This window comes from Colias eurytheme, chromosome 10 (genome assembly GCF_061535395.1).
Source record: "Colias eurytheme isolate Ceu_HAF_F1 chromosome 10, ilColEury1 Martin Lab GWU primary, whole genome shotgun sequence".
Classification (NCBI taxonomy): domain Eukaryota; kingdom Metazoa; phylum Arthropoda; class Insecta; order Lepidoptera; family Pieridae; genus Colias; species Colias eurytheme.
In genome coordinates, this window is record NC_142989.1 from 8054638 (window position 1) to 8068692 (window position 14055).

The window sequence follows — 14055 nt, forward strand, 5'->3', positions numbered from 1 at the left end:
ATCTAACACTGTTATCACTATCAAACTTTCTTTTAAAGACCCATTTACACTGCACTAATGTTTTACCTTGAGGCACTTCACTCACTATTGTCCATGCATCATTCTCTTTGAATGCTTGAAGTTCCTCTTCCATTGCAGAAATCCACTTATCTTTATCGGGACTTTGTAGAGCGTGGTGGATACTGACTGGATCACTTTGATTCTCAGCATTCGACTGCATGCACAGGTTTGAATAACCATAACGCTGTGGTGGTCTCCTCATCCTCTTTGGTTCATCTGGTGGTGGAATCTCAGACACATCCTGCAATACAGGATTATTATTATTAATCTGGTTAATATCCTGTTTAGCTTCTTCATCAGTAAATTCATCCATGTCTTTCTTTTCTTCCTTTATTTCTGAGATTTCCCCCACTGAAACTGATATGGTTTCATTCATGTTACTTTTTAAGTTTTCTTGAATTATGACATCCCTGCTTACTATCACACATTTCTTAACTGGGTCATAAATCCTATACCCTTTCACATTTTCAGAGTAACCAACCAGTATATGTGGTTTAGATTTAATATCCCACTTTAATCGTTTTTCCTTTGGAATGTGCACCATGGCCTGGCTCCCGAAAATACGAATGTGACTAAGATTAGGTTTCTTATTAGTCCAAAGTTCAATTGGTGTCAAGTCTTGTAAGCCCGAAGCTGGTGACCTATTTCTAAGGTACACGGCTGTGTTTACCGCTTCAGCCCAGAACTTTTTGTCTAGTTTGGCATCAAACAACATGCAACGAGCCCTTTCTACTAGAGTTCTGTTCATACGTTCACTGATAGCATTCTGTTCTGGAGTATAGATATTAGTTTTCTGATGAAGTATACCAGCTTCTGCCAAGTAACTATCAAACAATGTATTACAAAATTCCAGACCGTTATCAGTTCTAAATATTTTAATCCGCTTATTCTGTTGATTTTCAACTAAAGCTTTAAAATCTTTAAAATATTTAAATGCTTCGTTCTTAGCTTTCAAGAAATAGACAAAAGTCATGCGTGTGTAATCATCAACAAAAATTAAAAAATACCTGCAGCCTCCAATTGAATTCACCTCCATAGGTCCACACACATCTGCATGAATGATGTTAAGTACTTCACTACTTCTGGTACCAACATGGTTAAACGGTAATCGTGACTGCTTCCCTTGGCAACACACAACACACGAACTTTTATCAACAACAGCTTTGTCAGTAAAGTCAATGCCCACAACTGCACCATCTTTCATTTTGGTGAGGTCTTTACTGTTCAAGTGGCCCATCCTTCGATGCCACAACTCACTTTTTCCACTGACAGTCGTTGAGAGCCAACAGCTGTGTTTATTTTCTACAATAAGTTTATAGACACCATCGACTAACCTTGCCTCTCCTATCATCTGATTTTTACTGTTGTAGATATAGCAATGATTTTTATTGAAGTCCACTCTGTTTCCATTTTGAATTAATTTACTAACAGATAATAAATTCGTTGCAATACTTGGCACGCATAACACGTCTTTCACTGTGATATTATATCTGCTTTTCGACGTAATCGTAACAATATCAACATCACCCGAGCATAATACAGCCATCACTCCATTGTTAGCCGCTGTAATTTCCTTTATACTCGTGTTTTCTGATGGATTCCGAATATTGTTCACGTTCGAGGTTATATGCACACTTGCTCCTGAATCTAAGTACCAATCATCTTTCTTGAAGTTTTCCCGTAAAAATAATGCAGAAAAACAATTTAAGTTGTTTGTCATCGCACCTTTCACTTGTGTACACTGATTTTTATAGTGCCCAATCTGTTTACAACGATAACACTTGATGACTTTCTTTTTGCTATTGTTAACATTTGACGTATCGCCATCTTTGTTGAACGTGTTTCCAATCTTACTGAATGATTTTGATCTTTGATCGATGTGTCGACGCCCTCTAGTGTACAACGCTGTAGTTTCCGCCGAATCATCATTCCCGGACAAATCTAATAACTTGGATTTTACAACATCCGCCGTAATGGCGATCCCTGAATGTTCAATGGCCATGAGCATTGGAAAATATTTTTCAGGCAATCCTGCCAACATTAAACAACCAATCCATTCATCATTCACCACAAAACCCGTTCTAGATAATTTCTGCCCGGTTTCTATTATTTGAGTAATATAACTTGTCATTGAATCCGATGTTTCGAGACGTATTGAAATTAAATTTCTCAATAACATGATTCTTCTCGAAAAGCCCGCGTCATCAAACATCTGCTGTAATTTCTGCCATAGTTGTTTAGTAGTCTTAGCATCTTTAATGTGTACATATAACGAAGGATCTATGGTTAGAATCAACTTGGCTTTCGTCATAGCGTCTTCCGTAATGGCGTCGCCGGTTCCCTCAAGCTTGACAAATTTTGATTTTCCTTCAAGTACTAATAGGTTTTCAGCGGCAAACGCCCACTCGCTATAATTTTCTCGGCCTTTTAGTTTCGGCACATTTGCAATAAAGGAATTTGTACTTGAAGCCATATCTGTTGATCACACCACAACGCCGCGGCCGCGCCACGTGCAACAGGGATGAAAAATTTTTTTTTTACCGTGATATATGACGCAATCACTCTCTAATCACTGATGCTAACTAAAAAACTATAACTTTACAACTTTTGATAACTAATTATATGGATCTGGGCCCATAACCTATTAATAAAATAAAACAACGTGTATATCAGATTGCGAACAAGAGGCAAGTCACTTTAATGAGCAAGAACGAATGAACCGATACATCAATCAATACAATTCATACAGTCACAAAAGTAATTACATTCTTCACTCTCTTACTCACTAGATAACGTAGGTTTCATTTGATGTACACAGATTAAAAAAAAACAACAAATTTGTACAAGGAGAGACCAACAGCGTATTTACGTATTAATTAGAAAATACGAGAAAATAGTTAATTATTTTGTATAAACTTTGGAATTGAGATTAAAACGAAAATAGTTCTCGAGTCCGCACTGTTTGAGTGTACTTGGCAACTCTGTAATACCCTTGGTATGCAAATACACAAGACGGTTAAAAACTGTTGCTATCAGTAAATTTTTAATGAATTTTGTTGTTTGTTGCCGAGTGTGCCTATTAAAGTGGACCGTGGAAGTATAATCCAATCGTAAATTATATGCAAAGTTTTAAATCGTTTTTCATTAACTTAATGAATAAAATAAGTCAGTGATACATATAAATGTGTTAAATAAATGGAAATATACCTTCATAAAGAAAACCATTAATGTTAAATACATAAATATATTATATTGCAGATTTGAACGTAAAAATTACAATTTATATTCATAGTAGGTATATTATAAATGTAACACAACATCCCAAGGGCGTACTCAACGGAATATTACTAAAAAGGTAATCATATCACGTAAACGAATTAAAATAAATAGCAGCGATATTGTACCGTCAACAGAAAAAGATAAATCTCCGATATAAGTAAATATGAAATAGAAGCAATCCGGCATGTTCGTTTCCGGGCTTGGCATTTTGTATTCTAGTCGCATAAAGGATAATAAAGCTATAAAATTTTATGCGATTGTTGTAGTGTATATTTTGTGCATGTACACGGTACAGTCAGCATAAAAATGTTGTATAATGTGAGTCATTTAGGTTTCAGCTGTAGATACTGACAGTCGAGCTACTCTGTACTACGATTGCACTGCTGGGACAAGACAATTCGTGTAGCAGTAGCATTTTATTGCTACCAATTCTTTGTTTGGGGAAGGAAGAAAAATCCTAACCTCAAATTTGAATTTGACAGAAATACGGATCGTCCCTACATTTAAAAATAAAAAAGACTCATTCACTCGGGGACTGCCGCGGTAAAGCTATTGCATGCTATGCCTTCAAGCCACACCTCCATGCCTGTCGGAGTGGGGAGCGTGAGGTTTTTTCGTTACGGAATTTCTGAATTCGGTCCCCGCGCTCAAGGCCCGCGATAGAAGCTATGCAATAGCATAATAAAATAAAGAAATATATTGGATTTTATACTAATAAAGAGTAAAGTAGTTTCTCTGTAACAAGAAAACAAATTCGCTTTAAGCTTAAAGGATTTCGCGTACTTCCATTGAAGGTCTTTTATTTCCTTTAAAAACCTTGTCCTATGTTCATTTATTCAGATCGTTTAAAAATTTACTAAATTATCGATATTTAAAATACAGAAACATTTATACCACTTTTAAAAATGTTATCATGTAAATGTAAAAGGAATTGAGTTTAATATTTTCACTTTGCTCAATGAACGGGCAGGAATTTTAATACTGAAATGTCGATAAAATTGCGCATTTGAATAGTTCGAGAAATTCCACTTTTCTTATCATTTAAAGTTAAGTAAAGGAATTTTACTAAAGAAACGGTAAAACGTTAACAGTTTCATTATAGAAGAACATTTAATATTTCCTTTTGTACGATATTTGATTGAATAACGGCAAATAAAATATACAGATATTATACATGCAAAATACAAGGATTTAAACTGAAATTTTTTTAAACAATTTACTACTATAGCACTAAAATAAATTACATTGAATCATAGGTAATAGGTATATAAATCAAACAAATACAGGGTGTACCAAAAAGTAGTGATGAACGGAAGCTGAGAGGTAGAGGACCTAGAGGGCTATCCGAATCACCCCCATGTATGTTATGCGATTTTTCGTATTTTCGGAGTTATGACGTTTTTTTCAATTTTTCACCTATCGCCGAGTACGATGATATTTTCACTCATGCTGACGTCAATGATTGCGCAAGATGCTTGATTTTTTTTGTGTGCTAAGCTGAAAGATAGGCCAATTCAGTATGGTAACATTTACTATCGTTAGATCTTTGAATGGAATAAAAAAAAGAATTAAATGGCAAGAAAGATAAAATTACCCAGTATGTTCACCACTTCAAGGGCCCGTAAAAAAATAAAATCACATAAAAAAAGTTTTCCGTTTGATTTTTAAAAACTTGCTCTATCTATCAGATAGCTACCCTGAAAATTTCATTTTATTATTCAGAAGGCTTCAATCGAAAAATTTAAATCTAAATGTGGTAAGTGCAAAAATTGAATTAACATTATGATCATTAAAACCAATAAATAGGTGTTTAATTACCAGAAATTTTTAAAATAACCCCGCTGTTGCTCAATGCAAGTGCGACATCACCGTAAAAAGTTGTCTTTTAAATGTCTGAATGCCCTTTTATCATTTTTAATGGTTTCTTCTGCTACTATGAATTTCCGGGTTATTTCGTCCAAATTGTGGCATTCTCTCAAGTAGCCGAGGTCTTTTTAGTATTCCCATTGAAACAAATCAATGGGGTTTAGGTCGAGGGACCGTAGAGGCCAGGCTTTAAGGCAGGCGTCACCGGCGCATGCGCAGGCTGCAACGATCAATCCATCTTTCAGGGTATCTTTGCCCTTTAGCCTGGCCTGCACGGTCTCCGGACATAAACCCTATTGATTTTTTTCCGTGGGTATACTACAAGGCGAGAGACTGCCACAATTTGGACGAAATAACCCGGAAATTCATAGTAGCAGAAGAAACCATTAAAAATGATAAAAGGGCATTCAGACATTTAAAAGACAACTTTTTACGGTGATGTCGCACTTGCATTGAGCAACAGCGAGGTTATTTTAAAAATTTCTGGTAATTAAACACCTATTTATTGGTTTTAATGATCATAATGTTAATTCAATTTTTGCACTTACCACATTTAGATTTAAATTTTTCGATTGAAGCCTTCTGAATAATAAAATGAAATTTTCAGGGTAGCTATCTGATAGATAGAGCAAGTTTTTAAAAGTCAAACGGAAAACTTTTTTTATGTGATTTTATTTTTTTACGGGCCCTTGAAGTGGTGAACATACTGGGTAATTTTATCTTTCTTGCCATTTAATTCTTTTTTTTATTCCATTCAAAGATCTAACGATAGTAAATGTTACCATACTGAATTGGCCTATCTTTCAGCTTAGCACACAAAAAAAAATCAAGCATCTTTCGCAATCATTGACGTCAGCATGAGTGAAAATATCATCGTACTCGGCGATAGGTGAAAAATTGAAAAAAACGTCATAACTCCGAAAATACGAAAAATCGCATAACATACATGGGGGTGATTCGGATAGCCCTCTAGGTCCTCTACCTCTCAGCTTCCGTTCATCACTACTTTTTGGTACACCCTGTATACTTGTACGTTATATACAACCGTCTTACATAACTCCACATTGTAATAATATTATGTGATAACGCGCTATGTTTCATACATGACCCAGTAAATCATAACCAATTATGTTGCTATACCATAACCTATATCACTATGACATAATGTTACACTGCGCCGGTTAAATTACTCAATATATGTATACATTATGTATACAATAATGTAATGTAGCAATTTCAATGTGTATGTATGTATATTAGACTAGCTTTCAGCCCGCGGTTTCGCCCGCGTAAAAAAGGAGACCACGTATAGAAAAACCCCCGATTTTGAAACATTCTTCATTGGTGCTTCGCTCCTGTTGGTCTTAGCGTGATGATATTATATAGCTTACAGCCTTTCTCGAAAAATTGGCTATATAACACCGAAATATTTTTTCAAATCAGACCAGTAGTTCCTGAGATTACCGCGTCCAAAAAAACAAACAATCTTCAGCTGTATATTATTAAGTATTGATTTAATAGTTAAGTGCACTGTTACCCTTCATTTGGGGTACGTGACGTCATAATATGTAGAAGTTGATAAAACGTAATGGTTGATCGTTAAGTAAAAAATGATATAAATACATAAAGAGCTATAATTTATTTCAGACATTCTGCCTGATTCTGATCTATATAATTTATATCATTCAGCCAATTTGATACCAAATCATTTCACTTTCATATGCAGTGTCGAATGTATACTATAAGTTGTTAGGGTAATTTTATCCAAAAGTTTATGTAAGTAGTTTGTATTATAATAAATAAATACATAGTTAAAAAAATGTGTGCGTGTAAACGTTTACACACGTAAGAAGTGAAATATATATAAAAACTAGCGGTCCGCCCCGGCTTGCCCGTGGTACATATGAAAAATAGATGTTGGCCGATTCTCAGACTTACCCGATATGCACAGAAAATTTCATGAGAATCGGTCCACTCGTTTCGGAGGAGTATGCAGACTAACATTGTGACACGAGAATTTTATATATAAGATGAAACCCGTTTTCCTTGGTCACTGCATTACGCATGAACGGGTGATAATTGTGACCGATTTCGATAATTCTTTTTTTTATTATATTCCTTGAAGTACGAGAATGGTTCTTATGTAGAGAAAACGTAAACATGTACCACGGACGAAGCACCACAAAAAAAAAACAAAAGAAAAGTCAATATATTTTCTATTATATACATTATTAATTTATCCCAAAAATGAAAAATTATACCTCTTTAACAATCATTAATCGACATTAATATATATGCCAGTTAGTTTTCAGCAGAGGTATCAAGTATCAACTCTAAATATGGTCGATATCATTTCCAACATAGATAAGTTTCCTCTGAGTACGAGTTAGTCTCTTATTATTTGTTCAAGTACCAAGTTAGATGAACTGTGTAAAGTTGCAACAGATCCAGACTGAGCTATCTGTCTAGATGAATTTGTCAGTTAGATGTTCTATTCTGAGTTTCGTTTACCGTACCAATGTTTGATATTTTATTCCATGATAAGTATTGCTATTTCTGTTACAGTTTTTTGAATAATGATATTATTAATAGAAATAATATTATATTAAAGTTGAAAAAGTTTTACCATTGAAATTCAATAAATTGTTAATTTATAGAGAAAGCGAACTGAGAGAGTTCTACACAAACTAAATGAAAAGGTTAAACGTAATAACAAAAACGTCACAGATAGCAAGTCCATTTTATTATACTAACGGCCATAAATCATAAAAGCTTTAAATCGTATTATAATATATGGAAGAGCGGAGCCCATTTAAAGAATGAGTTCATAATAACATTATATACACACGAGTTGCCGTATTATAAGAATGTAATTCATATAATGTCTATAAAAATTTCCGTTTGATCTAATGTAATAGCGGCATAAAAGTGGAACAGCGGGATCGATGCAGATGGAATGTTGACTTAACGATAGATCCTAAGTTATAAGCCTCACGTGCAAATACAAAAACACACGCTTTTAAATGTTTATCCCTATATGAGCTGGTGGAATTGGTTTTTTGATAACTATTTCACAATTTAAATCGGAAGTTTACAATGCAGATTAACTTTTTATGTAACGTATATTTTGTGAACTTGCAAGTGTATGATCGACTCGAAACACGAATATTTCACTCAAAGAACATTATTAGATAGTAAAAAAATCATTGTCATCATCTTGATTTCTTAATAGAAGTTCTCGTATCCAACTATAAGCATAGACCTTCAATGAATTCATATTTCTTCGTGTATTAAATCTAATTTGAGATGAAGTTTAGATCAGATTGTTACAGTCTACATAACTACGAGTCAGCGATACTCCAATACCGTCGCTTGTTACGTACACCACACTCCCAAATAGTATTTCATTTTCTCGATTGAGAACCAAAGAACTCTTTGTAATAAAAAGCCGTGTGAATGAGCAAGCGACACGAAATTGTTTCCACGGTAATATCCTTCGAGTGCAGGCAATTTGAAAGTCGCTAACAAAACAGAAAATAGAAACCAGTACGTTGTGAATGACACAGCTCTGATTTCTATTTGTGCGAATTTTGAGAACGTTGATTGCCCCCCAACCTAGTTAGCTGTATATGACAAAGATATAGGAATGACGGATAAAAAAGAAATGAAAAATTGTACGATCGTACTCGTAATCAAATAAATGTATCCTCTTAATATCGGTAAAACAAAATTACATTTTCATAAATATTCCCGTTACTTGAGCGATGTGATTACTAACTAACAACATTTTAACCCGATACAGATTGATATTACAGATATGAATATAGATGTTTTTCTTTCAGCATCTGTAAATTTAATTCTCCTCTATCAGACATATTGTGCAGTACATTCTAAACAAAACGACATCTGACAAATGTTTTTCCGAATAGCAAACAACAATGCGTCAAAGAACAAACTTGTACGGGTGTCACAAGCTCTCCGGGAGAAACAGTTTCACATTTGTTAGATCGAGTTCGCTATATGCATGTAAAATTGCAATGAAATCCGCTTAACCACGGCGTATCTAACAAACTAAGAGTAGGTACGATTTGATTGAGCTAACAGTTTTTCTAGCCAGTACGGATCACGGAGGGATTTGCAAATCGATTTTGTAGAGAGAAAGGTGTTAAATAAATGTATTTTACCATTGATATTCCAGCTGTAAATACTCATCAAATATGTGTTACGATATATTCAGTAATAGTATTAGTTTTCATGGAATCAGAATAGAGAATTTTCTGAGTGCGTTTTATTCAGCGTTACGGGTAGAATAAAATGTTGAATAAAATCTTAAATAAATGAAAAGTGTTTTCGTAATATTTTACATAGATATAATATCGTTTATGAAAGGTTACAAATGGATCTAGTTATTAAATTCCAAAAGAAAATCGAACTCATCGACTCGAACATTCAACTTTTTTAAATCTTGAACTGTCATAAAAAGTTAAATAGTATAATGTAATTAAAGCTAAAATTAAATTTTTTTTTCTGATTAAGATCGTCTTACAGGTTCATATTATCCTAATTAATATTCCATGTGACTAATAGTGACTAATATTGTTATACCTAACAACGAAAAAGTACAGAATGCTTAGAACATGAAATTTAATAAATTAATGCAACACATTATAGCCGAAAGTACATTTCTAGGTCGATTCGTGCAAACACAATAAATGCATTGGATCAGAGATTTCACCCATTGTGTGTTGATACTTGTACAAATCCCTAACTCCACATCCTTTCGTGCAATTCTATATTCCCCATAAAACGCTTCGACTAACGTTTATAAAATAGTTTGATCGAATCGAAGCTACGTTCAATGAAAAATCACAATAACGCTAGAATGACGGGGATTTATACCGAAATAATAATAAATGATATCGTTGTGACATTCCCATTTCTCTTCCGTTCTATGAATCTTTGTAACGACATCATTTTCCTTCCCATGAGATTTTTCGTGTATTCTTAACTTTTGGGATATTCTGCGGTTCGTTGTTCGATTCGGGAACTTTCCTTTTCCTTTGTACCCTTGATTCCCTTTTTATTATTTATGACAAAAGTCATAACACAGTATAGATGCCTACCACAATAATTCATAAACAAATTGAGAGCTTTTATAAAGCTTTCAATCAATTACTTGAACGTAATTACGTGAATTATTAAAGTTTTTGATAATCAACAGTTTAATAGGAATCTACTACTCATAAATAGAGTGCTATTTAAAAACAGATTAAAGTTACGAAGCAATAAAATTCATTCATACCTATTTACCATAAATGTAATTCAGAGCGCCATACGTGTTTAAAATATAAGTACTTATTCTTCAGTATTGGGTACTTACTTGCCAGCAACATGCACAATAACGTGTTCAGTGCAAAATGCAATATTGCGTGTTTCACACTCAAAAACGCGCATAGAAATATCAACTTATCAAGCAAATAAATTAAGCCCAATTTTCGATAATGTTCCTTTCACGTTGGTGTTTTAGATTTCAATCTTAAAAGACGCAATAAATTTTGTTGTAACGACCATGTTTGTTAGGAGCCTTATATGAAAATTCTTATTTGCATTTTAGTATTTAGAATAAAGCCAATTTAGTTAAATTGCTTCCACTTTTTGTTGATAATATTGTAATATCGGCTTTCATCTATTTTAAAAGTTATATGCGTTCGATTTTGAATCTTTTCAAGTCTGATGATTTATGTTTAAAATGTGTATTCATTTTTAACGTATATTTTTTCTTCAAACAGGTGTCAAAAATATTTATATCCATTTGCATACTTTAAAAAGCTTTTACTCGTTTACATGCATCAAGTTCACAATAGTGGACGGTAACGGTCTGCTAATAGACAGACTGAATGCTCTATCTTAAATTTTCCGTAAAGAACAAAGAAACGTGTTCAGTATTTACGGGATTATTGTAGCTATTCTAAATATAATAACCTAATTAATTTATTATTATTAGATGTGTTTATTGTACTGTGTTATTATTAGAAGTTCATTTTCTATTCAAAATTTAAAGCCCTTCTTCAAGATTAATTATTGATTAATATTCAAACTATCAATGTTTCTTCTGTTTAGTAAAACTTTGTCATATCAACAGCTAGTAATTATATGATTAACTGACTTATGACAAATCAAATATTAAAATCCTTAGTGTATGTGGCCACATGGTCAATTGTTGAGTATACTCAAAGCCATAAATATCTAATTATTCATATTATAAAGATATAAAGATGTTTATAAAAGGTAAAATTATAATTCCTTAGCAATAAACATGCTTAATATCATAATAGTCTCTCATCGGAATTTAGCGCAACAATATAAGCGCATGAAGTGTTTATTAAGTCTCTAATGAAAGTAAACAAGTTAATTCTTCTGAATAATAACTATACGAAATAAATTAGTTAGTATATACTTAAATCAAATTTGCATTAAATGTTTATTTTCATCATCACGTTTTCTCTAAAATCTTGTTGTCTATTTTAACATGATATATATAATAACAGAGAGTAGATTTTTCGCAATTACATGATGAGGCATTCGTCAATAAAATATCGATGAAAAAGACTCCTCAGAAATCAAAATAAAGTCCTTTACCCTTAAACGTTTACACGTGTAAAATTGTTTTGTTTAAGGGTCCAACAAAGTACTAGATTATATTGTTAAACTTGTCTGTATATTTATAAAGTTCTCTTTCAGCCCGTAATTATTCAGGGATCGTACGAAATTTCAATAATAAAGGTTAATTGTTTTTAAGCTATTCTCCTAAAATATCTCTGGATCTAATCTCGAAAATTAACTTATTGAATATGAAATTGCTTGTAGGATTTTGATGATTTCATAACACGACTGTTTCCTAGCGTTAATTAAAGCTTAGCATACAAAATCCTTAAAAAATACATAAATGTTTGAATATGTTTAACAATCAGCTATAGAGGTAAATATCAACGTGACAATTATTGTTATAAAATTAAAGCTAATAAATGTATAATTTACGTCTTAAATATCACGTAGGTACATGTCGTTATAATCATAATCTGTTATTTAGAAAAGATTAATTGAAGTGAACCCAAAAATTATATAATATGTAGGTATGTATATGAAAGCAATATCTACAAAGGCCTTTCCTAAAATAATTATGGAATCCGATTTAACCTTATTATCAAGTGGCTAATATAAAAGTTAGTGTCAAAACTTTCACCCTATCGTCGGCATAATTTTGCTTGAAAACAAACTTCAATATTGAATTTTCGAACTTGCGTTTGTCCATATTGTTTTAGAAATATTAATTTAATATTTATCATTTCGTTGATTTATTATTAGACTTGATGTTGAGGTGTTTATTGAATTTAGTTGTTATCATTTAAAGAAGTTATTTATTTTAGTGTTTTCACTGTTATTAATTGTATAGTTACTAATTTAATTATTTAGACTGTATATTTATTCAAATATTCAATAGTGAAATGTCTTATTTTGAGAGAAGATATTATAAAGAGTAGAGGTTTATTTTAAAAGTTTATTTTTAATAGATTTCTTATCTCAAAATATTATACAATATGATCGATATCGATGAATCGTATTATTTATTTACACAGATGTGTAAATAAATAATACGATTCTTCACAATGACAAGAACAAATTATTTAGGTACAATGACAAGAACAAATTATTTAGGTACATATTCTATTGAATAATGTGTTAAAATTAATGTACTACAATATGCTATAGGCCACCAGCGCAGCGTAGCACTTGCTAAAACGTAGCGGTCTCTACGAAAAATCTTTATTATGTAGAGATTTACACATAATTCGTATAAGTTAAATTGCAAATCCATGTTTAGAAAATAGATTTTTAATACCAAATGTTTTAATAAATAGAAAAATGAGTTAATTCCAAATTTGAAATTTTATTTTAAACACAACCGTAAAATCTTTATCAATACGATTAAATAATAATATTCAACAATAATTAATACTAATATATTGCGATAAATTTAAACTTCGCTTCAAATAAATAAGTAAAAAAGTCGTAAGAAAAGCAAAAAGTTCAAAATCACAAATCAAAGTCAAACAACGAAACAAAAAGTAGATATTAACATAAAGGGATATTGTCCTCACGCTTTGTATTCCATCGGCGTACCGATTTGAATGTTCTCCAAAAGTCTGTACATAAATCACGAAATTAACAACAACACGTTCACACTCGCGATTTCACAGTTCTTCTGTTCACACACGACCGCTCTAGTCGAGAGACGAGCGAGGAGTGAGCAGGCCACGGACTGCGTCGCCCTGCTTTTATTTTACTTGAAGCCAGGTGAGAAAAGGCAAAAGGCTGCATGGCCAACTAGATAGGGCCTGTGTTAAAACACGCGTAATGTCCCCGCCGTCAAGCCATTATAAAACTTCAGCTTTATTGTAATGATGAATACTGGCAGCTGTAGTTTTCTAAATTGGCTATTACAATCCGGCTGAAAAGGTTTACCCTATTAATACTGTACGTAGGAACGCAAAAATATGGCTTATCTAATACATATTATACATCTGAAAGGATGAAAATAGAACACAGATAAAATAATAGTTGAAGTTTACTTTTATTAATTAGAGAGTCTATAAGAAAGAGATAAATAAAGTATTTTATTTACATCTATGTTCTTACTTCTGTATTAAATTTATAATACTAAACTATTAATAATTTTTATAACATTTTTTATAATAAGTCTTAATCAAATCCATGACAACGCCGTTGTAAATCGTTAAATATAGGATTTATTTGAATACATATTTGAAATGTTGATGTAAGATTAAACGT

The 14055-nt window shown here is 32.4% G+C and overlaps 1 protein-coding gene across 2 annotated transcripts in view; it reads right to left on the reverse strand.

Annotated features, from left to right (window-relative positions):
- The window catches only part of LOC149905308 (cyclic GMP-AMP phosphodiesterase SMPDL3A-like), a 51424-nt gene extending 37923 nt beyond the window's left edge, over window positions 1–13501 (reverse strand). Inside the window, exon 1 of one of the 2 annotated variants that reach the window (XM_090106356.1) lies at window positions 13365–13501. The gene's annotated coding sequence lies outside the window, so the exon portion shown is untranslated. Of the gene's footprint in view, window positions 1–13343 lie in introns of both variants that reach the window. The other variant, XM_090106357.1, reaches the window with a different exon arrangement.
- Between the last annotated feature and the right edge of the window lie 554 nt (window positions 13502–14055).